This window comes from Saimiri boliviensis, chromosome 16, assembly GCF_048565385.1.
Source record: "Saimiri boliviensis isolate mSaiBol1 chromosome 16, mSaiBol1.pri, whole genome shotgun sequence".
NCBI classification, from domain to species: Eukaryota; Metazoa; Chordata; class Mammalia; order Primates; family Cebidae; genus Saimiri; species Saimiri boliviensis.
The window spans coordinates 53,025,527-53,047,918 of NC_133464.1; positions in this window are offsets into that span (position 1 = coordinate 53,025,527).

The following is a 22,392-nucleotide window of genomic DNA, read 5'->3' on the forward strand; positions in this document are numbered from 1 at the left end:
CACTTACTCTATTAACATCAATAGAGCAGGCACCATGACAATAGGTACAGTTTATTCAGGATGTTTCTACCAGGCACCATTAGTTAACAAAAGATATCCTGGATCCTTCAAATAATCAAAATGACATTTTTAAGGTAAGTATAATTATCTCCATTTTCGGAAAATAAATCAGTGGCTCAGGGAGCTTAATCCATTTGACATGGGTCACATAACTAGTGAAAAAAAGAACCAAGCACTAGTCAGATATGTCTAAATATAAAAGCTATGCTCTTTTAAAAGCATCAGGAAAAAGCAGATTCTAGTTTCACCTTAATCCCTGACAGTATGAACATGAGCATTACTTAATCTCAACAGCTTCAGCCCAACTCAACTGTACAATAAAAGAAATTCTCAGTGATTCTCAAATTTTTGTAGGTTTTAGCTTTATCTGGGGTATTTATTATGAATGCAGATTCTTCCGCCGGTCCTAATTTGCTTGATCAAGTAGATGTGGGGGTGGCCGTCTAATCATTTCTGGTTGGAATGATAATCCCTAGAGATACTTATTCTGCTTTACTCTGTTATGACTTTTACTAAAACTCAGCAGTCCTAGGATAACCTATATAGCACCTTGACACTTAGAGATTTAAAAATAATTGACTTGGAATCAATCCAATTGTGATAGCAGCAAGAGATAGATAAATCCTAGGCCAACAGGTATGGGTCCCCAGTGAAACCCAACCTTCAAGTCAAGGACAGTTTAAAGCATGAAAGCCAAGCAACAAGTCAAATCCGTGGATCAGATTGAGAACATCACTTTCCTCTGACTGATCTCCACCTTTCACCTGTTTTAAATATACTTATTCTTCCCTAATTGCTTTTTTACACTGCTGTGCCCGCCTTTGAGTGGTGCCTTTCTTCTGGTCTTTTTGTGCATACTCACAAACCAGTACTCACACTCCCCAATTCTAAGCCCATAAAAGTCCCAGGCCCAGTCACACGGGGAGGTAGACCACCTGACTTCAGTTAGGGGACTACCCTTGCATCCCCTTTCTGCTTAGAGATATTCTGTTGCTCAATAAAATTATTCTGTCCTCTTCACCCTTTGAGAGACAGCATAACCTCATTCATCTTGGATGCAGGATGAGAACTTCAGAACTGTGGAACACGGGCACAAGCTGTGACACAGGTGGGCTGGGGCACGCTGGCCCAGGCATGGGCTGAGCACAGCTCCCACAGTGAGTGTGGGTTCCAGGACAGTGCTCAAGCCAGGAGTGGCTTGGTGGGGGAATGAACAGGTTGCCTCGTGTGGCAGGCCTGGGGCTGAGCACGGTCCATGTGGGAACATCACCAGATGCAGAGGTCCCCAGTTGGCAAAATGACTGAAAAATCCTGCATCGATTGTATGGCCTAAGGGAGTCAGACAGCTCTTCTGACTTCTACAGTTCAAGGAATTGGTCTTGAGTATACTCTTCATATTTTTCTGTCTTCAGAGCATTTATGTTTTCATGATCCAGGTCCATTGTCCAGTATATTGTCTCTGATTTTTTTTCATGAGATAAGAAAGGGTCATATGTGGAATTGAAAGTCCTGGTGTGGGTTCTATTTCTCTTATTTCTGTGTTGCTGCTTGCAGCTAAAATAACCCATTCTTAGACCCCTAATATTCTATTTCATAATCTGGCATTATTTACTTCATAACACATATCATTATCTAAAATTATTTTATTTGTTCTTCATAAATACTATCTTTCTCCTCCCACTAGAAAGTTTTACAAAGCAGAGACTCTGACCAGAAAAGATGCTTAATGAGTATTTGCTTAATGAATGAATAACTTCTATAAAATGTTACTGTATTTCACAACATTTTAAGATGTAAAAATTTAAAGGAAACAATTTGATAATAAATGCATAATATATGTCACCTCTGTAAGCAGAAAATTCATAAACCATTCCCATGAATTGATTTAATATATATCCTTAGAGTTAACACCTAGTCTAGATTCTATTTAAATGACATCAGAATGACTGTCACAGTAGATCTCTCTCTCTCTCTCTCTCTCTCTGGAGTCATTTATTCATAATTCATTCTGTATACTTTCATCATATTTTATAATCTTCCTTAAATATCATTTCAACAAATTTCTAATGATCAAAATACTTAAATTGCTCTCTTGTTTCTCCTATGTTAGGTGTAAACTTCTCTCTCTCGTTCTGAGTTATTATTCATCTAGTTAGAGACTTTCTCTGCCTTAATAATTCCCTTGTCCCAAGAGCACATTTGCTCTTCAGTCAGGAGTGTCTCCTCACTATTGTGAGAAGAAGTCTATGCTTATTCTCATGGTCTATTCTTATGGTCAAGTCTGTGATTTATTCTTGGCCTTTCCTATTTGCACATTTGCTTTTCCACATTCTTCTTGTTATTCAGAGTCTGGCTCAAGTCTCATTTCTTCAAAGACAATTCCACTGACTCTTATTAAACTGTACATTGTTTCATGTTATTCTTCTCTTTTGACCTAACTATCACCTTGAAGACAGATCTTGTATGTACATCATATGGTGTTTTTCAATCTGCTGGGCATGGGTCTCAATCTATTTTTTAATGAAAGATAATAAAATAACATAAAATAAATAGAATAAAAAAGAACAGTAGAAAGCAAAGACTGCTTCAGAGTGCCTCACAAACATAAACAGAGGTTCAGTTCCTTGAAACTTTTTGTCTGTTGAAAATGTGCGTGAATGCTGGTTCATAATATATGACGGATTTCTCAGCTATGAATCTTAATTTAAAAAGTTTGAAAGCTGTTGTTCTATAGAACTAAACACAGACTTGTTCACATCATAGAAATTCATTAAGTATCTGCCTTTTGATTGGCTGATATGACTCTCAATTAACATGTACAACTAATGGTAGAAAATTATGTCCAGTGTTAGACAGAATAACTATATTGCTGCTGAAGCAGTGTACTAAAAGATCATTTCCATAATTATTTAAAACTACAAAGGAGGGAAGTTAGCTTGCAAACATAATAGGAGTCATTTGGTATCACTCAAATTTTTCATTATTCTGGTTTTCAAATCTAATGTCCTCTCTAATGAAAAACCAACTCTGGTTTCTATATTTGACAAGAAAAGGAAGGCTAATGAGGCTATGTGGGTTTTTTTCTAATTTATTTATTTATTTTACATTGACAGGTAAAATTTTATCTGTTGTGTACATCATGAGGTTTGAAGTATATATACTTTGTGGAATGCTTAAATAGAGCTAATTAAAATATGCATTATCTCACATAGGCATCATTTTGTGGTGAGAACATTTCACATCCACTCTCTTAACATTTTTCAAGAATGAATATATCATCATCAATTATAGTCACCATGCTGTACATTTTCTTAAGCACTAAGTAAGAAAAGGATTTAAGGCTGACCTAATAGGTTTTAGTTTAATGAGTTTTGGACTCAGGGCTTTATTTCACTTTATCAAAAATAGATTCCAAAATCCACACTTCTTTCCACGAGATTTTATATCATCTAGAAAAATGAATAAAAGGTGTGAGCTTTTAAAGTAGCTGTAAAAAGTGCCTCATTTCAGAAGACAGGCCAACTATTAAAGGCAGAATTAAACGTGATCAGTTTCTAGTGAAATCAGAATCATGCCTGTGTTGTTGGCTTATATTTCAGCAGAGGCCTTTGAATAAAACAAAAAAGATAGCAAAGGATAAAGACAGGTTTTTATTAATGAAACTTTAATGATATGTGGAAAACTATGAAGCAGTATGAATCAATAACAAACTGCTCTGAAGAACCAGTTATGAATTCATTATAATCACTGCAAAATCATGTCACACATTTTCACCCAATATCTTTTCTAGCAATTTTTTTTTTTTTTTTTTTTTTTTTTTTTTTTTTTTTTTGAGACAGAGTTTCGCTCTTGTTACCCAGGCCGGAGTGCAATGGCGCGATCTCGGCTCACCGCAACCTCCGCCTCCTGGGTTCAGGCAATTCTCCTGCCTCAGCCTCCTGAGTAGCTGGGATTACAGGCACCTGCCACCATGCCCAGCTAATTTTTTGTATTTTTAGTAGAGACAGGGTTTCACCATATTGACCAGGATGGTCTCGATCTCTTGACCTCATGATCCACCCTCCTCGGCCTCCCAAAGTGCTGGGATTACAGGCGTGAGCCACCGTGCCTGGCCTAACAATTTTTAAATGATGGAATTTACTGATAATTTCCTTTCCTAATGTCAAATATTAAAAATAAACAAATTTTAAAAACGAGTCGAAAGCAGAACTTTTTTCTTTATATATTGAGAAGGAAAGTAAAGCAATCTAGAGCAAATAAAAATATTGCAAAGACAACACAGATGAATTTTATGAATGGTAATAAAATGTGAAATAATAAGAATATTGAAGTCTACCAAGCCAGGACAGGAGAGGAAATGTGACTAAACCGGCATGTTAAGGGCATCCAGGACCAGTATGAGGTTTTAGAGTACTAGGCATCACCAAACATGGGGAAGAAGAAATGTACACAAATCACAGACCATATTTCATTTGGGAATCCAAGAGTCACAAAACCTTTGCATTTTAAAGCTAGAAGGGACTTAGATCAACACTCTCATTTCACAGAAGAGGAAATCGAAATATGTTCTGCTAAGTTATATAGTACATATTCCATGTTTGTGCAAATTGCAAGCAGAGGTTTAGAAGCAGGCTTACACACCAGATAAAATATATATTGGTCTTCTTCCTTCACATCTCTTTCCATCACTTACTCTGTAAACTCTGTTTCTTTTCTCCCTCTCTTTATATTATTATTTATTTTTATTTTATCCTATTTGTTGATATACTACGTGTCTTCAATCATAGTACTGGACATTAAAAATATGTGGTCCCTCCTTAAGGAAGTTTATAATCTAATAAGTGAGAAAGGTGATACGACAACAACAACAATGTAGAAATTTAAATTAAATAAAGGGGAGTTAATGTATGATACTATAATTCCCCGTTAAAGTGACCACTCACCCATTCTCTAGATATATTATGAAGAATGTGACATCTAAACTGAATCAGAAATCATTAATAAGAGTTCACCAGGTTTTATAAAGAATACACAATGGGATAAGTGTTTTCTTTATATGCAATGTGTTGCAGAGGTGGGAAAAAGGGACAATAATGTGTAGGTAGTGATTTTACTACAACAGTGTACATAAAGTCTGTCATATTAAATAGACTTTTCTTCTAGTGAAATTTCTCCCCCTCCTTCCCCCCCCCGACCACCTGCTGGGCGCAGTAGCTCATGCCTGTAATTCCAGCACTTCGGGAGGCAGAGGCAGGTGGATCACGAGGTCAGGAGTTCAAGATCAGCCTGGCCAAGATGGTGAAGCCTCGTCTCTACTAAAAATGCAAAAATTAGCCCGGCATGGTAGCAGGCCTGCAATGCCAGTTACTTGAGAGTCTGCCACAGAGAATAGCTTGAACCTGGGAAGTGGAGGTTGCAAGGAGCCGCGATCGCACCACTGCACTCCAGCCTAGGCAACAGAGTGAGACGCCATCTCAGAGAAAAAAAAATCTGAAATTTACCCCCAAGTGATTCCATCCCACATTATGAATTAAACATTGTTTATTTGCTGAACCTCAATTTATACCTTTACCCTATACCTCTTTATTGAACTTTAGACTTCTGTATATCCAACCGTTTACTCAACATTTAGAAGTCTAACAGGCATCTCGAGTAGAATGGGTCCAAAATTATGATCTGTGATTCCCTTCCAAACCTTTAGTTCCTGCAAAGGTCCACATATCTACTTACTCGGATAAATACCTTAGACTTACCCTAGGCTCCTTTCTCTAGTAAACAAAATCTTTTTTGCTCTACCTTCTCAAAGAATGCCACTTGGTTTTCACCATCTGTGCTGCAACCACTATAGTGTATGCCACCTGGATATTGTAATAGCTTTGTGATAGTTTTCCCTGCGTTTACTCTTTCCCCACTCATCTATTCTCGTCCTACCAGCCAGATAGATCCGACTTTAAAAATACATTTATATGTCCCTACTTTGTTCAAAATTCTTGAAAGCCTTCTCATCTCAGGTAGAGTAAAAGCCGCAGTCCTAATGAAACCACATGGTCCTCCATGAACTGCTAATTTCTGATTTCTCTGCTCTTATTTCCATCTCTTTACCCCTGGCTAACTTGGCTCTAGCCCTACAACTCTCACAGTTCCTCAAACACATCATGCATACTCATGCCGTGGGATCTCAGCACTTGTCATTCTTTACTGGAAATATTCTGGCCCAGATACCCATAAGGTTCACTTTCTTCCTTTCTTTAAGTCTTAAATCAAATGTTATCTTCTTAATGAGAATTTCACTTTCCATATTTCTAAAATATATTTTTTATGCATATCTTGCTTTTTTTTTTTTTTTCTGTTTCTGGGATTTTGTAGTTGCTGTTACCATGCACTAGAATGCAAGATATATAGGAGCAATGTCCCTTACCACTGACAATCAATTCTTACCAATCGGTGCAAACCAGCCCCAAAACATCATTCCTCACAGATACTTGTGATGAAAATGGAAGAAAATTGCTTCCACCCGGAAGCACTTTCTCATTATTGGCAATTCCTTTATGGAAAGTGGCTTCAAATAAAAAAGATTTTTCTTCTCTTTCTAAATGCTGTTACTCTGAGAAAGAATAACACATCAATTTACATGAATCATTAATACATTAGCATAAAATCATTGATTGTGTATTTTGCTTCCATGGCAACTCCTTACATTTTCTACTAAAATATGGGGATTTGAACATGGGAAGACGAAAACAATTGTGAAAAACTGTGGCAGTACCTGTGTGAAGGAGTTTGGACCACTACTAAGGAAGCTAGGAGACACAGTAATAGATAAAGATTCTGGTGAACGTGCTATGTGTGGACACTTTAACTATGTGATTCAAAAAAAAACTGTTAGGGTAGGACACAAAGAAACTTCCTTTCAATGAAGAAAGGCTTGTTTAATTCTGAGTGAAAGTCCAGATGAATTAATTCTGGAAAAATTCAACCCATGAATGTAATGTTGAACACCTCTGTCCAAAAACTGAGACTCAGATTTAATTCTGCAGGTTTTATACTGAAAACATATTAAGATCTTAATTGAATAATATTTTTAAAACACTTAGCTTTATGTATTGCAAACAGCGGCTACTTTTAACTGGAGCCAGCTATTAGGGTACAGTGAGGATTCAGATATTAACTATTGGTTTATATTGATTCATTTCATTGCTCCCATGGAGACAGCATATTTTTACATCTTATATTTAAAACATAAATAATTGGTAGTACCAAAGGGCTACATTGTAGAGGCTTCACAGTGTAGCAATTTTGTATTCCATACTTGGTGAAAAAATCTCCTTCCATAAAATCATTAAACATTGATTTAGTTTAGTTAATATATTGTGCAAACTTAGGAATGTGGTCTCAGAAGCTGCAGGGTAGGTTCTGTTTTTAAATAATTTCCTAAAAATAGATACTAGAAGAGGTCAATAAATTATTTCATTTCCGTTTAGTAAATGCATCACTCTGAATCCAGCTGACCTACAAAAGAGATGGGTAAAGACATAATATCACAGATGACAGTTATAGTTCCAAAAATAATTATAAAATGGGAATATAGATGTCTATTTCTTGATTTGTTGTTGTTGTTGTTGTTGTTGTTTTTAGATCTAGCAATTAGCCATAGCTAGTGAATAAAAATAAAGCCCTAAGATTTCTCTGGACCTCCACTCTGTTATTTAAAATACCATCCTGAATTTTACATTTAACGTGAAGTTCTAGCAAAATAAAGCAAGAAATCATTACTATTTAATGTAAAGAAGTCAGAAATAACTGAGAGGAAGCAAAAAGTGAAAAGGCAAGCGATGTGAGAGATTGATCCAAATGAGTGAGCAATTATTAAGGAGTCTTGCTTGAGTAAGACAAAGTCAGCATTGTAGCGGCCATCAGGACTGATTAAGAACAGCTGGTAAAGGGAGGAGCTGAGAACTGCATAAGTACCCTCTGTGAATTCAACATAATTGACTCAGATTATCCTTGTAGTCTCAGCTACTTTCTAGCTCCACAAAGCGCATTTAGATTGGAATGAATTCTTTCTGTTATTAATTTTTTTTCGATGTCCGGCAGAATCATGTTGCAGTAATTCAAAGATAAGACTTTGCCAGAAAATTGTTCATATGGATATACTACATCATGTGTTAGTACAACTCAAAACAATTTTAAAGCCAAAGAAAAAACATGTCCTCTCATTTCCTCAAGAAAATGGCAGCAATTTAAAAGTGTAAAAAATTATTTATCATATTTAGTATTTGTAATATATTTTGTTTCTAAGAACTGTAAATTTTTTTACCACATGAGTTTCACAGTTCTCCCACCAACACCAAGGGTAAGTAATGTTTTATTATTATTATTATTAGCTTGTACTCTTCTTAAGAAATCACTAAGACCTGGAAAAATCTAAATTTGACTTGTAAAGCTAATGTGGCTTAGCACTTCAGCAAAGCATAGATACACACTTGCACTTCAAAAGAGAAATGAATAGCGTGAATACCCAAAGGAAATTTCTAAAGCACTTTTGTCAGTTAGAATATGTAAGCAAAAAATAATTAGAAATTTAGTAATACTTGAAAGAAAATCTAAAGCAAACCTGTATTTACAAGTATATATATATATTTTAAAACATGCACACAGAGACTACCTTAAGCATGGAAACATTGATTCATTCATTTGCAATGGAATAATCAGTTCAACCACTTGGGGAAAAAAAAGGTTGATATAAAATTTTAAAAGTGCTTTGATAAATTTAAAAAGATAATGAACTCATATAACATTTATTTAATATTAAGGTTCATCTTTTACATAAAGAATTTTGTACTAGCTTTAATACTTTAAAATATTATAGAACAAGGTAATAAAAAATGCTGTATAACATGAGCAAAGACCAGATATTTCTGGATTCCTAATGAACTAATTACTCTAGCTGAAATATGTTCCCTGTTGTATTTCACTAAGAATTTCATGTTCGTGTCATAGGACTTAGAACTTTGAATTGTCAGGCCATGGCATCTCTGTATTTACTCATGTTCTGCAGGCATATTTCAGCACCACGTACGATATTTGTGTATTTTGGCTCTTATGATTTTCTTTTTTTATTTGACAATTTAAATTGCGAATTTAAAAATTGTAAATAAAAATTTGAAAATAAATTTAAATTTATTTTAATACATTGTAATTATACATATTTATAGAGTGCAATTTGATGTTTCAATACATATACATGTTGTATAATGATGCAATCAGTGTAATTAATACATGTATCACCTCATGTGTATCACTACTCTCCTAGCTATTTTGTAATATATGATATTTTACTATTGACTGTAGTCACCCTGCTGTGTAACAGAACACCAGAAATTATTCCTCCTATCTACTGGTAACATTATATCCACGGGCCATTATCTCCTCATCTTCCTTTTCACTTTCACCTCCCCAGTCTCTAATAACCACTGTTCTACTCTTTACTTCTATGATATCAATTTTTTTTTTAGATTCCACATATAAGTGAGATTATGTGGCATTTGTCTTTCTATGCATGGCTTATTTCACATATACTATCCTCCTGGTCCATCCATGTTACCACAAATAACAGGATTTTATTCTTTTTCATGGATGAATAATATTTCATTCTGTATATATACCACATTTTCTCCATTCATCTATTGTTGGACACTTGGATTTCATATCTTGGCTATTATAAATAATGCTGCCATAAACATGGGAGCACAGATATCTCTTCAACTTCCTTCTTCAAAAGGAATTAATTTCATTTCCTTTGAATGTATAGTGAAATTGCTGAATTTTATGGTATTTTTCATTTTGGGGAGACCCTTCATGCTATTTTTCATAATGACTGTACTAGTTTACAACACTGTGTAAATATTCCCTTATCTCCACATCCTCACCAATTATATTTCTTTTTGTTGTTGTTTGAGACAAGGTCTCACACTATTGCCCAGACTGAACTGTAATGGAGCAATCGTAGCTCATTGCAGCATCAAATTCCTGGGCTCAAGTGATTCTCCTGCCTCAGCCTCTTACAGTGGTTGGATTATAGGCATGAGCCACTGTAACCGGCCTCCAACATATGTTTTCTTTTGTCTTTTTGATAATGGCGATTCTAACTAGAGTGAGGTGGTATCTCCTTGTGGTTTTGATTTTCATATCCCTAATTATTGATGCTGAGCATTTTTTATATACCTATTAAATATTTGTATGACTTCTATTGAGAAGTGTTTATTATTTTGCTCATTTTTAAATTGGGTTATTTGTTGTTTTGCTAATAAATTCTTTCTATTGTCTGTATATTAATCCCTTGTTAGATATGTCGTTTTCAAATATTTTCTCTGATTCCGTAGGTTGTTTCTTCACTCTGTTAATAGTTTCCTTTGCTGTTCAAATGCTTTTTAATTTAATGGAATTCCATTTGTTAGTTTTGCTTTTGTTGTCTGTGTTTTGAGGACCTTTTTTTGAGATGGAGTCTCCCTCTGTTGCCAGGCTGGAGTGCATGGTGTGATCTCAGTTCACTGCAATCCTGACTCCCTGGTTCAAACGATTCTCCTGTTGAGGCCTTATTTTAAAAAACCCTTTCCCAGCCCAAGGCCGTAAGGTGTTTCCCCTGTGTTTTCGGTAAGTAGTTTCATAGTTTCAGGTTTTACATTTAACTCTTAAATCCCTTTAGAGTTGATTTTCATATATGGTGAGAGGTAGGGGTCTATTTTTTTATTCTTCTGCAACTAGACAGACAATTTTTCAAGCATAATTTATTAAGGAGACTATTATTTCCCCAATGTGTATTCTTGGCACTTTTGACCAAAATCAGTTTGCTATAGGTATGTGAATTCTTTTCTTAGTTCTCTATTCTGTTCCATTGGTCTCTATGTCTGTTTTTATTCGGTGCCATGTTGTTTTAGTTACTATAAATTCATAGTATATTTTGAAGTCAGGTAGTGTGATGTCTTCAGCTTTGTTCCTTTTTTCAATATTTCTTTGACTCTCCAGGGTGTTTCACAGTTCCATATGAATGTTACGATTTTTTTTTTAATTTCTGAATAGATCATTAGTATTTTAACAGGGAGTCTTATTGAACTTGTAAATTAGCTTGGATAGTATGGCCATTTTAACAATCCATGAACAAAAGATATCTTTCTATTTAGTTTTGTTGTCTTCAATTTATTTTATCAGTGTTTTGTAATTTTCATTATAGAGATCTTTCATCTCCTTAAGTTTATTGCTAAGTGATGTACTTTTTATGGCTATTGTAAATGAAATTGTTTTCTTGATTTCTTTTTCAGGCAGTGCACTATTAGCATATAGACACACTACTGATTTTTGTTTGTTGATTTCTGTAGTGTGAAACTTTACTGAATTTGTTTACCAGTTCCAATAGCTTTTTAAGGAAGTCTTTAGTATTTTTTATATATAAGATCATGTTGTCTGCAAACATGTCTGCAAACTTTGACTTTCTCCTTTCCAATTTTATTTATTTATTTATTTTATATTGACTAATTGCTCCAGTACTATGTGAAATAGAAGTGGTGACAGTGGGCATCCTTGTCTTGTTCCTCATCTTAGAAAAAGTGCTGTCAACTTTTCCTGTTCAGTATGATGCTAGCTGTGGGTTGTCATATATAGTCTTTATTGTGTTGAGCTACATATCTTCTCTGCCTAATTTGTTGACAGCTTTTATCCTAAAGGTATGTTGTATTTTGTCAAATACTTTTTCTGTTTTATTGAAATAATTGGATGGAATTTGTCTTTCTCTCTGTTAATGTGGTATATTGCATGAATTGATCTGCATATCTTTAATCCTTGAATTCCTGGGATGAATCCCACTTGATATACTGAATAATCTTTTTAATGTGCTGTTGGATTCAATTTGCTCAAATTATGTGGAGAATTTTTATATTTGTGTTCTTCGGTGAAATTGGCCTAAAATTTTCTTTTTCTGTTATCTCCTTGTTCAGTTTTTAAATCAGGGTTATACTAATCCTATAAAGTATTCCCTTCCCTGCTTAAAATTTCTGCAATATTTTGAGAAAGATTGGAACTAGTTTTCTTTTAACTGTTTGGTGGAATTCAGTAATTAAGCAATCAGACCCTAAACTTTTTTCAATGGAAAACTTTTTATTATTAATTCAATTTTTTCACTAATTTTTGGACCATTCAGATTTTCTATTTCTCCATAATTTAATGTTGGTGGATCATAGGTGTTCAGGAATTTGTCCATGTCTTCTGTGTTATCAAATTTAGTGGCATAACAATTTTTGTATTTCTGCTGTATCAGTTGTGTAAGTTCTTATTTTAATTACTTGAAGCTTCTATCTTTTTTTTTTTATTTAGGCTAGCTAAATGTTCATCAATTCTGTTAATCTTTTCAAAAAAAATTTGTTTCATTGACATTTTTAAATATTTTAGTCTGTTTTGTGTATTTCTACTCTGAACTTTATTATTGTCTTATTTTACCAATTTTGTGTTTAGTTTGGTTTGTTTACCTTGTTTCTTGAGGTACATTATTAGGTTGTTAGTTAGAAAGTTTTCTTATTTTTTGATGTAGTTGTGTATTGTTAGAACTAATTTTGCTGTTTCCCACAGGTTTTGTTATCATGTGTTTCTATTCTCATTTGACTTAAGAAATTTTTAAATTTCCATTTTAATTTCTCCATTGACCCATTGTTTGTTTAGGAGCCTGTTGTTTGGTTTCCATGTGTTTGTGAAATTTCTGAAGTTTTATTGTTGTTGATTTAGTTCATACCACTGTGGACAGAAAAAAAAATACTTAATATGATACCTATCCTCTTAAATTTGTTAAGTGTTATTTTGTGCCCTAATATATGATCTATCCTGGGGAATGTTCCATGGGAAATTTAAAAGAATATTAATGTCTACATGGATTGGATAATATGTTTTTAAATATATTTTAGGTTCATTTGGTCTATGGTACAGTTTAAGTTCAATCTTTCTTTGTTGATTTTCTATATAGATGACTTGTTCATTATTGAAAGTGCAGTGTTAAAGCTCCCTACTATTATTGTATTGTAGTCTGTATTGCTCTTTAAATCTAATAATATTTGCTCTGTATATCTAGGTGCTCTAGTGTTGAGTGCATGTATATTTATAATCATATCTTCTAGTTGAATCATTTTTTATCATTATATGATGACCTTCTTTTTCTATTTTCAGAGTTTTTCACTGGAAGTGAATTTTATCTGATTTAAGTAAGGTAACTCCTACTCAGTTTTGGTTTCCATTTGCATGGAATACCTTTTTTTTCAGCCTTTCAATCTTTTGGTCTTTATCAGTGAAGTATATCTCATATAGGCAGCATATAGTTGGGTCTTCTTTTAAAAAAATCTTTTAATCTGCTCTACTTTTAATTAAAGAATTTATATTCAAGTTCACAATCAATAGGTAAGAACTTATTACTACCATTTTGTTAAGTGTTCATCCTCTTTTTTGTTTAGCTTGAAGTTTGGTAGTTTTCTATGGTGCTAGCTTTGTTTCCTTTCTCTTTCTCATTTGTGCATCAGCTGTAATTTTTTTCTTTGTGGTTAGCATGGGGAAATAAATATATACAGCCTTGTTATTATAATAAACTATTTTAAGGTGATAGAAACTTAATTCTGGTTGCATAAAATTACTCTAGACAGTTTATCTCTGGGCAAAAGTCATACATTTGTTTCCTTATTTTATTTCTTTATTTAAAAATTTGTGTGTTCCTTAGCTATTAATTGTAGCTGCTGTTGGTTTTGACTATTTTGCCTTTAAGTCTTTATAGAAGAGGATTGAAGGTCTTAAATAGAACCATCGTATTACTGAGGAACTCTGAGTTTGAATTATGAATTTTCATTTAGCAGTAGTTGGATAGGTTTTTGTGTTTTCATGACAGTAATTATTATTCTTCCATTTTCAGTTTTAGCATTTCCTCAATAATTTTTATAAGGCTAGTATGGTGGTGATGAATTTCCTTGGCTTTTGCTTGTCAGGAAAGATCTTTATTTTTCCTCTATTTTGGAGTGATAGCTTTGCTAGATAAAGCATTCTTTGCTGATTGGTTTTTCTTTTCTTGTCTTTTCTTTTTTGAGTCAGAGTCTCACTCTGTCACCCAGGCTGGAATTCAGTAGCACGACCTCAGCTCACTGCAACCTCAGCACTTTGAATGTATCATTCTATTCTCTCCTGGCCTGCAAGATTTATGCTGATAAATCTGTTGATACTATAATGAGAATACCTTATATATGACTTAACTTTTCTCTTGAAGCTTTTAAAATTCTCTCTCTGCCTTTGATTTTTGACCATTTGATTATAATATTCCTTGAAAAATGACCTTTTTTGGGATTGAATTTGATTGGGAATATTTAGCTTCCTGCATCTTGATTTCATCTCTCTCAATACTTCAGAAGTTTTCAGCTATTTTTTTTAATTTAATAGGTTTTCTGTATCTTTTTCCATCTCTTCTGTCTGTGAAAGCTTATCATGCAAATATTTGTTTAAAAGTGTTCCATAGGTTCTATTTATTCTTCTTTTGTTTCTATTTAGTTTTTCTCTGATTCAGTTATTTCAAAAGACCTGTCTTCAAGTTCATAAATTTATTCTTCTGCTGTATTTAGTCTACTTTTTAAGCTCTCAACTTTATTTTTTAATTTATTGAATTCTTCAGTTCCAAGATTTCTATTTGGTTCTTACTTATATCTATGTCTTTGTTGGATTTCTCATTCAGATTATGAATTATTTTTCTGATTTCACCTAGTTGTTTGTTTGTGTTCTCTTGTACCTCACTGAGTTTCCTTAAGGCTAAATATTTTGAATATCTTGTCACGCATTTCTGATATGTTCTTTTCGGGGGGGGGTGGTCTGGTATTAGAGACTTATTTTATTTCTTCTTTGAGGATGTCATCTTTCCTTGGTTTTCTATATTTCTTGATTTTCTACATTGATAGCTGAACATCTAATAGAATAGTCACTTTTTACAATTTTTTTTAAGTAGCTTCCATACAGAAAGATTTACCTCTAGGTGGTTCCTAAGGTGTCAGTCGAATATAGTGTATTGGCTTTGATTCCAAGTGGACTCATAGTTTGGTCTCCATACAGTTTCTTTAGATTTAATCCACCTCAGCAATGTCTGCAATTCTCAATGGCCAAGGCTTTGGACATTTGTAGCAGCTCTGCAGGGTGGAGGGACACTGAGCTGATTATTGAGCCAGGCATGGTCAGGAACAAAGTGCTGACAGGCTTGCTGGTGGCTTCCCCAGGGAGGTGGAAGCCATCACTGGACTGGCTATTCTATGGCATTTCTATGGCAATGTCCCCAGGGAGGCAGGACCACCACCAGACCTGCTCTTGTGTCAGGCACAGGTACATATGGCCTCAGCTAATTGGCTGGCTATTTGGTGGCCTCCCTGCTGTGCAGGTCTGCCTATTTCCTGAGGGAGTGGGGTAGGGGTATGGTATATACATGATTTCAAATCCTGGTATCTCATCTGTTCTCTCTGGCCGAGTCTGGGAAGCCAGGGTCATGGTGCTGCAAGCACCTGTTTGAACAAGGCAAAATGATGGTGGGGCCTCAGGGATGGAGAAAGTTACTACTGGCCCCCAGAGAAGAATACACTATAGCCATGGGTCAGGTCTGAAGATGGTGCTGTAACATAGTGGCTCGGGTCACAGGGATGGGAGAGGCTTAACATGGGCTCCTACTGTGAGACAGTGCACATACGTGAACTTATGGCTACTCTCCAGCTGGATTTGGGGACTGAGGACTGAGTGGCTCTCCTGTAGCAAAGATTGCTACCATTTGTGGCAGCAATGGGGGACCACTAAGCATCTCCAGCTTACCTATTTCCTGTAAGATGTTCCCCCTGATTCAGAGTCCATCTTGCTATGGGGAGACATTGTGGAAGAGGTAGGATGCCTCTCTCCCTTCTTTATAGTGCTTTCCTTCGCTTGTGTGCTTCACAGGGATTTTGTCAATAAGATAGTATTCCCTAGGAGTCTTCCTCAGTCACTTCATTTAAAATACTGTTGTATATTCATTGCTTTGGTCTCCCTTTTTTAGAGGGGACAATGGAAATGCAAGCTAGACAACTGTAGTTGGCATCTTGCTGATATGTTCCTCATTTTCTTGGCACCTCTAGAAACCAGTATTATTGGATCATAATTAGAAGTACTAAACTTATGGCAAACTAAGGGCATTTTAGAAAAGACATTATTAAACTTTACTATGCATACAAATCTCTTAAAGGTCTTGTTAAAATGCAAATTCTGATTTAGTGGGCCAGTGGTGAGACCTAAGATTCTGCATTTTGAAGCTGTCCTCCAGTATATAATGCTGATATTGATCCATTGATCCCTTAGCCACACTGTTCATAGCAAAGTTTTCATTCTTAGTTTCTGTTGATCTTCTCATTAGAAATGTTAAATATAAGAAATTGCATATTGCCTTGCATAAAGCAAGACAATTAACATTTCTAATGAGATGTCCTCTGATACCTGCATCTGAAGTAGAGTTAACATGTGTAGAGGAAAGTGTTGACAAAAACACTTTGCTTTTCTCTAATTCCATCTTTAAACACTTTTGTTCTATTTTACCTGGAAGCTAGAAAACACCTTAAAAAGAATGAACTCATACCGGTAAGTGGTGTTAATGAAGTTAAGCATGAAGCCTCCACATTACGGACTATTAGCTTGTTCATTTGTTTTCAATCTTTATCACCTTTTCAAACCCCTATGACAAACAGGATTTGGTTCCAAACTTCTCTGGTAATCATTGCAAAATGTAACACTTAAATGGAGATTTTAGTATCAACTTTCAGATATGTATTTACAAAATATTTTTAAGATGAAATTTGCTACTTTTTTGGTTAAGATTGACACTTGCATTATTAGACTTATTTGTATACCTTGAGCCTTTGAAAAGTCATGTTGAATTGCATTAACTTCCACACTTACTCAAAACTCATGATACGTACAAACTTTTCTGCTAATCAATGATTTAGTATATTTCATATCCTTTCCATGGTTACATAGAAAATACTGGTACTTACATATTATTCCCTGTTATAATGTTATCCTGTGCTGGTTTTTGCTAATGGATCAGAAAATGTATCAGTCACTTACCGCTCCCCACACTCCCCACTCTGGAGGGCTGATTGGATCAACAATACCATGAAAACGGCTGCGTAGGCTAAAGAAAGCCTGAAAGTGTGATACATGTACTGAGACAAATATGGATTATGGGGTAGTACACAAAGAAAAATTATATGAACTCACATACTGATTATAATTGCTAGCCTTTCAACAATTAAAACTTCATCTTTATATTTAGAAAAGTATAAAAATAGCAAAGTCAAGTTTCCAAGCAAATGATAAGTCTTCTTTCCTCTTTGTCCTTCATTTATCTTTTCCATTGCCTTTGAAGCCCTAAGCAAAGCAACATCCTTCTCCACTGTGCTAAGATCTTTTAAACAAAGAATAAAAGAATCCAATTGTTATAAAATGCAGAAACACACAATGCCAACTGTGATCTAGACTGTGATCACTGTGAATTAAATGACCCCAGGAAACCAAAGGCACTGTCTATAGAATATCAAAGTAATTGCTTATGAAGACATCATGTACACATTGCCAGGAATAGAGATATGCAAAATTACTTCAACTACTTGCTAAAATGAACAAATCTCTAACCTCAGATAACAGACCTGAGGCAGCAAAGGTGAATGCTTCAGCTGGAAGGACAATGGAGATATGTGGAAAAAATACAATAAACATAGCAAAAAAAATGGAAAAGAAAATGTTAGGGGCATTCCCTAAAGTTAGCTAAAAGAAAAAAATGTTTCTTTTACAGTGACAGAATAAGAAAATTATACAAATAATATATAGCTATTTTGTACATATGTCTATATTTTATATTAACATTATGTTAAATATATAGAATAACACAAATCATGTAAAACAGTTGAGTTTATGCTCCACTAGGAAAGCTCAATTCAAATAATAGAAGCACCAGCATTACAATACTGAAGAATTTAGTCACATTTTAAACTATCCTTGTGAAAATAGATTCATTGCTACCATTAGCTAGGATCCATTTTGATTTTGACATTTTCTATATCCTTTTATAATAGCTGGCCCAAGTTTTAGAGCAAGTTAGAAATTTTAATTTTAGAAAAGCAACCAAAACTTAATATTTAATGTTGCTTCATGTAACCTAAACTTTTTTTGGTAACATAGAAAGTAAAATTAGCCTTAGATCACTAAGGATCAATACAAAGCCTAGTATTTATGTGAAGTATAAGTTCATTTTAATGTTGAATTAACAATATTTTGTGCTGAGTGGAGTTGAGTGGGGATAATCTCTTTGTGCTGCATCTTTCTTAATTTTAATTGCCTGATTAGCTGGGCCTGCCGTATTTATGCTTAACAGGAGCACGTTATACCACTTGAGTTAGGTCTGGCAGTTTGCAACTAGAAAGCAAATTGCCCTGCATTCTTCATAGGCAATATCATAAGGAAAACAATATATAATAACCTAAAAATAATGAATAGAAAAGATTGATGTTAACATTGCATTACTGCTTTACTCATTAAATATTTTACATTTTTTTCAAAAAACATTATAAGAATATATTTTATCATAAGCCACTTTGATTAGGAAAAAAACCTCATATTATAAGAAGCAGCTTTGTGAAAAATACTACATCCTATGGAACATAGGGTAGACCAAAAAGTATTTGATTGTTTTTACAACATAGAGAAGTAGATAAAATAAACAGGTAAATATGATTACTTGGGACAAAAAAATAATAATTAACTAAGCAGATAATATCCAAATATATAAGATCCTGACTTTTTAAATTTTTTTGTGTTATTATTATTCTTGGTTACTATTTTCATTCTTATTCTTCTTTTTCATAAAAACTCTCATTGTTAAAAAAATATATATACTAAAAAATCTGATTTTTAAATCAATTTTATATACTTATACTCTTATATTCATTAAATTATGAAACTTAAAATTATTCCACCTGAAATGAAATACTCATTAGGTAGGCTTAATGGCAGATTGGGGATGACAGAAGAAAAATTCAGTAATATTAAAGACAAATCCACAAAAATTATCTAATCTGAAGAATAGAGACAAGAAAATCTAAAAACCAAAAACAGGGCCTCAAGGACAAAGAGTCTAATATATGCATGTTTTGGGAAACACAAAAGAGAGAGAAATGATGTGATGGAAAAAAATATAAAATACAACAATGCTTTACAATTTTGCAAAAATTTGGTGAGAAATAACTACTTGTTTCTTAGTGAAACTAAAGCAGAATAAACACAAATCAAACTGCATTAAGGCATATCATAGCAAAAATACTGAAAGTCAAAAGCAAAGAAAGAACCATGGTGAGTGTTTTCAGAAGAAATAAAAATATATACAAAGGAAAATGATATCAATTATGACAAATATCAGAAACAATAGAAGCCAAAAGATAAAAATACATATCTACGTTATTTAAACTACTCAGAAATCTATGTATTGTATACACATATATCAAAAAGAAAGTAAAATAGACATTTTTAGAGAAACAACAGTGGTACTTTATTTTCAGAAACCTGCAATACAAAATATATTAAAGTCCTTACTTAGTCCTAGGTAAATGACAACAGATCAAATCTCAAGTCTATGAAAGGAAGAGACAAAACAAAAAAATAGAAATATGGATAAATATTAAAGACTATTTTTTGTTTTATTCATAATTTTCCTGAATGATAAATGTCTGTTTAGAACAAAAATAGTATCATTGTAAAGTGGTTATAACATATCTAGAAGCTTTCTACATTTGTGATAATATATATAAAAACTGAAATAGGTAATGGTGTAATATTAAACCTAATAGACTGTGATAAGTTAAGAATGCATATTTTAATTCCCAGAGCAACTGTTACACAGTATTAAAATGAAATGTAAATAAAACTCTGTAACCAGTCTTCTATATGGCAGTGCTACTTATTATTGTCATGCATTTTTATACTAATCTACAATCCTCAGGTTATATAATGTGTACATTTTGGTTATTTATATAGGTAATTGATTGATAGATAATTGGTGATAGAAAGATTAAATAGAGGAATCCTGATGTGGCATAGTGAGTAAGAGCTTGAACTCTGGAGTAGGACATCCCTGGTTCAAATTCATCACTGCCATTTATTCCTTAAGTGAACTTGCTGAAGTTGCCTACACTCTCTTTTTCTTAGTTTCTTAATCCATAAAATGGAAACAAAAATATATCTCCCTTATAGGTTTTACTTTTACTTTTAAAGATTTTACAAATTAATTCGTGTAAATTCTTTTAACAGCACCTGACATACAGTAAGCACCCTGTAAATATCTAGGTTTTGTTTCTTGTTTATTTTAAGCAATATTAAAGACAATTGTACTTGACTTTAAACTCATGGTTTGTTACATTAGTCTTAATTTTCTAAAATCATTATACTATGTAAACATTTTTAAACATTATACATTTCAGAGCTCATATATCTCAGAGTGATTGGAGCTTTTCTGCATGGCTGAAGGTAATAGAGAATGTGGTTCTCCCAGGTCCTGCCTCAACTAAGGCAGCTTTCATGTACTACAAAAATGCATGGTCATGTGGATAATTATTATTGGGTCTTTCTCATTGAAGAAACATTCCTTGCACAAACAGATAGTATTGATAAAATATTTGGATGTTTTAACAAAATACATTATTCATCATTTTGGACAATGATGTAATAAATACATAGTGTGACCTTTGCCCTGTGGGGGCCTATGTGCTGACATATTTGTAAGCATTATATAAGTATTATGTACACCCCAGAAGAAAAAAACTTAAGAAAAAAATGGAAACACATTGTATTAAGAACCAGGAAAAGTATATACTTTTCCTTAAGTTGAACTTAAGACAAATTACAAGCATCAAAGCATTGTAGGTTTTTGTGTAAATCTGATTAATGAATGATTAAGTGAATACTGTTTTTGTTACTTCATTTTTAAAGTTAAGGAAGAAATAAGAAACAACTAAAAGTAATTAGCATTTTACATTTATATTGGATTGCTACAGTAAATGCACTGCATAAGAATATGAAGACAATAAGGCAATTTTTGCACTACCTACACCAGATGCAAAAAAAAAAAAAAAAAAGGAGTATCAGAGCAAGAAAATTGCATGCAAAATCTATGAATATAAAAATGATTCCAGAGCTTGCAATGTAAAGAAAAATATGAAAAGAAAAGGAAAGGTGACAAACGGAGAGAAGACTGCAGAAGACGTTACGATAAATAATAAGACATTTTTCAAACATGAAAGGAACAAAAGGTCAGCAACGGAGAGAGTGGAGTTTCTCACAGATGGCCAGAGCAATTTACTGACTGAAAAGACAGGCATTGCTAAAACAAAAATCAAATGAGTTCATTGCCTTTCTATTCTCACAGAGGGCTTAGGGAACAGAATCAGAAATAGACATGTCTCAGAGGAATAAGAAAAAAATACCAAAGGCTGACTGTGCTGTGCTGAACAAGTGCCTAAAAATAAATTAGTAATTTTTTTAAACGTGAACTAAAAATTACTTACATCTTTAACAACTCTATTATTTTAGAATTCTTAAATGGAAATCTATAAGAAGTTTTTTAAGGAAAGGTGAAGCAGAATTCTACCAGCCCCTTTTCCCAATTTTGTGACATAAGTGACTGAAATTGGGAGTCATTGGACAAATAGGCTTTCCACCTGGAACCCATTTCCCAGTAAGAAAAACAGCGTTTGGAAAGTGCTTTTACAGGATTCTCAAAATCTATATCAACCACATGAAGGGGCAGTCATCAGGTGGTGGGTCCTTTCTCTGAGTTATCATTGCTTCTGTTATACAGAAGGAAGTGACAACAAGAAAAAAAATCTGCTTATATAAAAAAGCATACACTAAAAAGAAAAAGTTGTTTATTAAAAAATATAACTCACAGCATCATAGCCATACTAGAGTAAATGTATTTTGTGATGTCAGGATCCTTTTTCCCACTGCTAAATTTATTGAACTGAAAATTTACCGTACACTAGTCCTGAGTGTTAAATACTGGAGAAGTGGCTTTATGTTTCACCTGGATGGAGAGCAAGGTAGCCAGATAAAATTTCACTAATATTATTTTGAGAACAAGTAACATAAGTAAACAGGATCGGGGAGGTCAGCCTTGTAAGAGGTTAATATAGATGATAAGGTAAGAAAAACATTATATATTTGTATGAATTTTAAATCTCTTTAACAAACCTGGCCTCATGAATAGTCATGTCC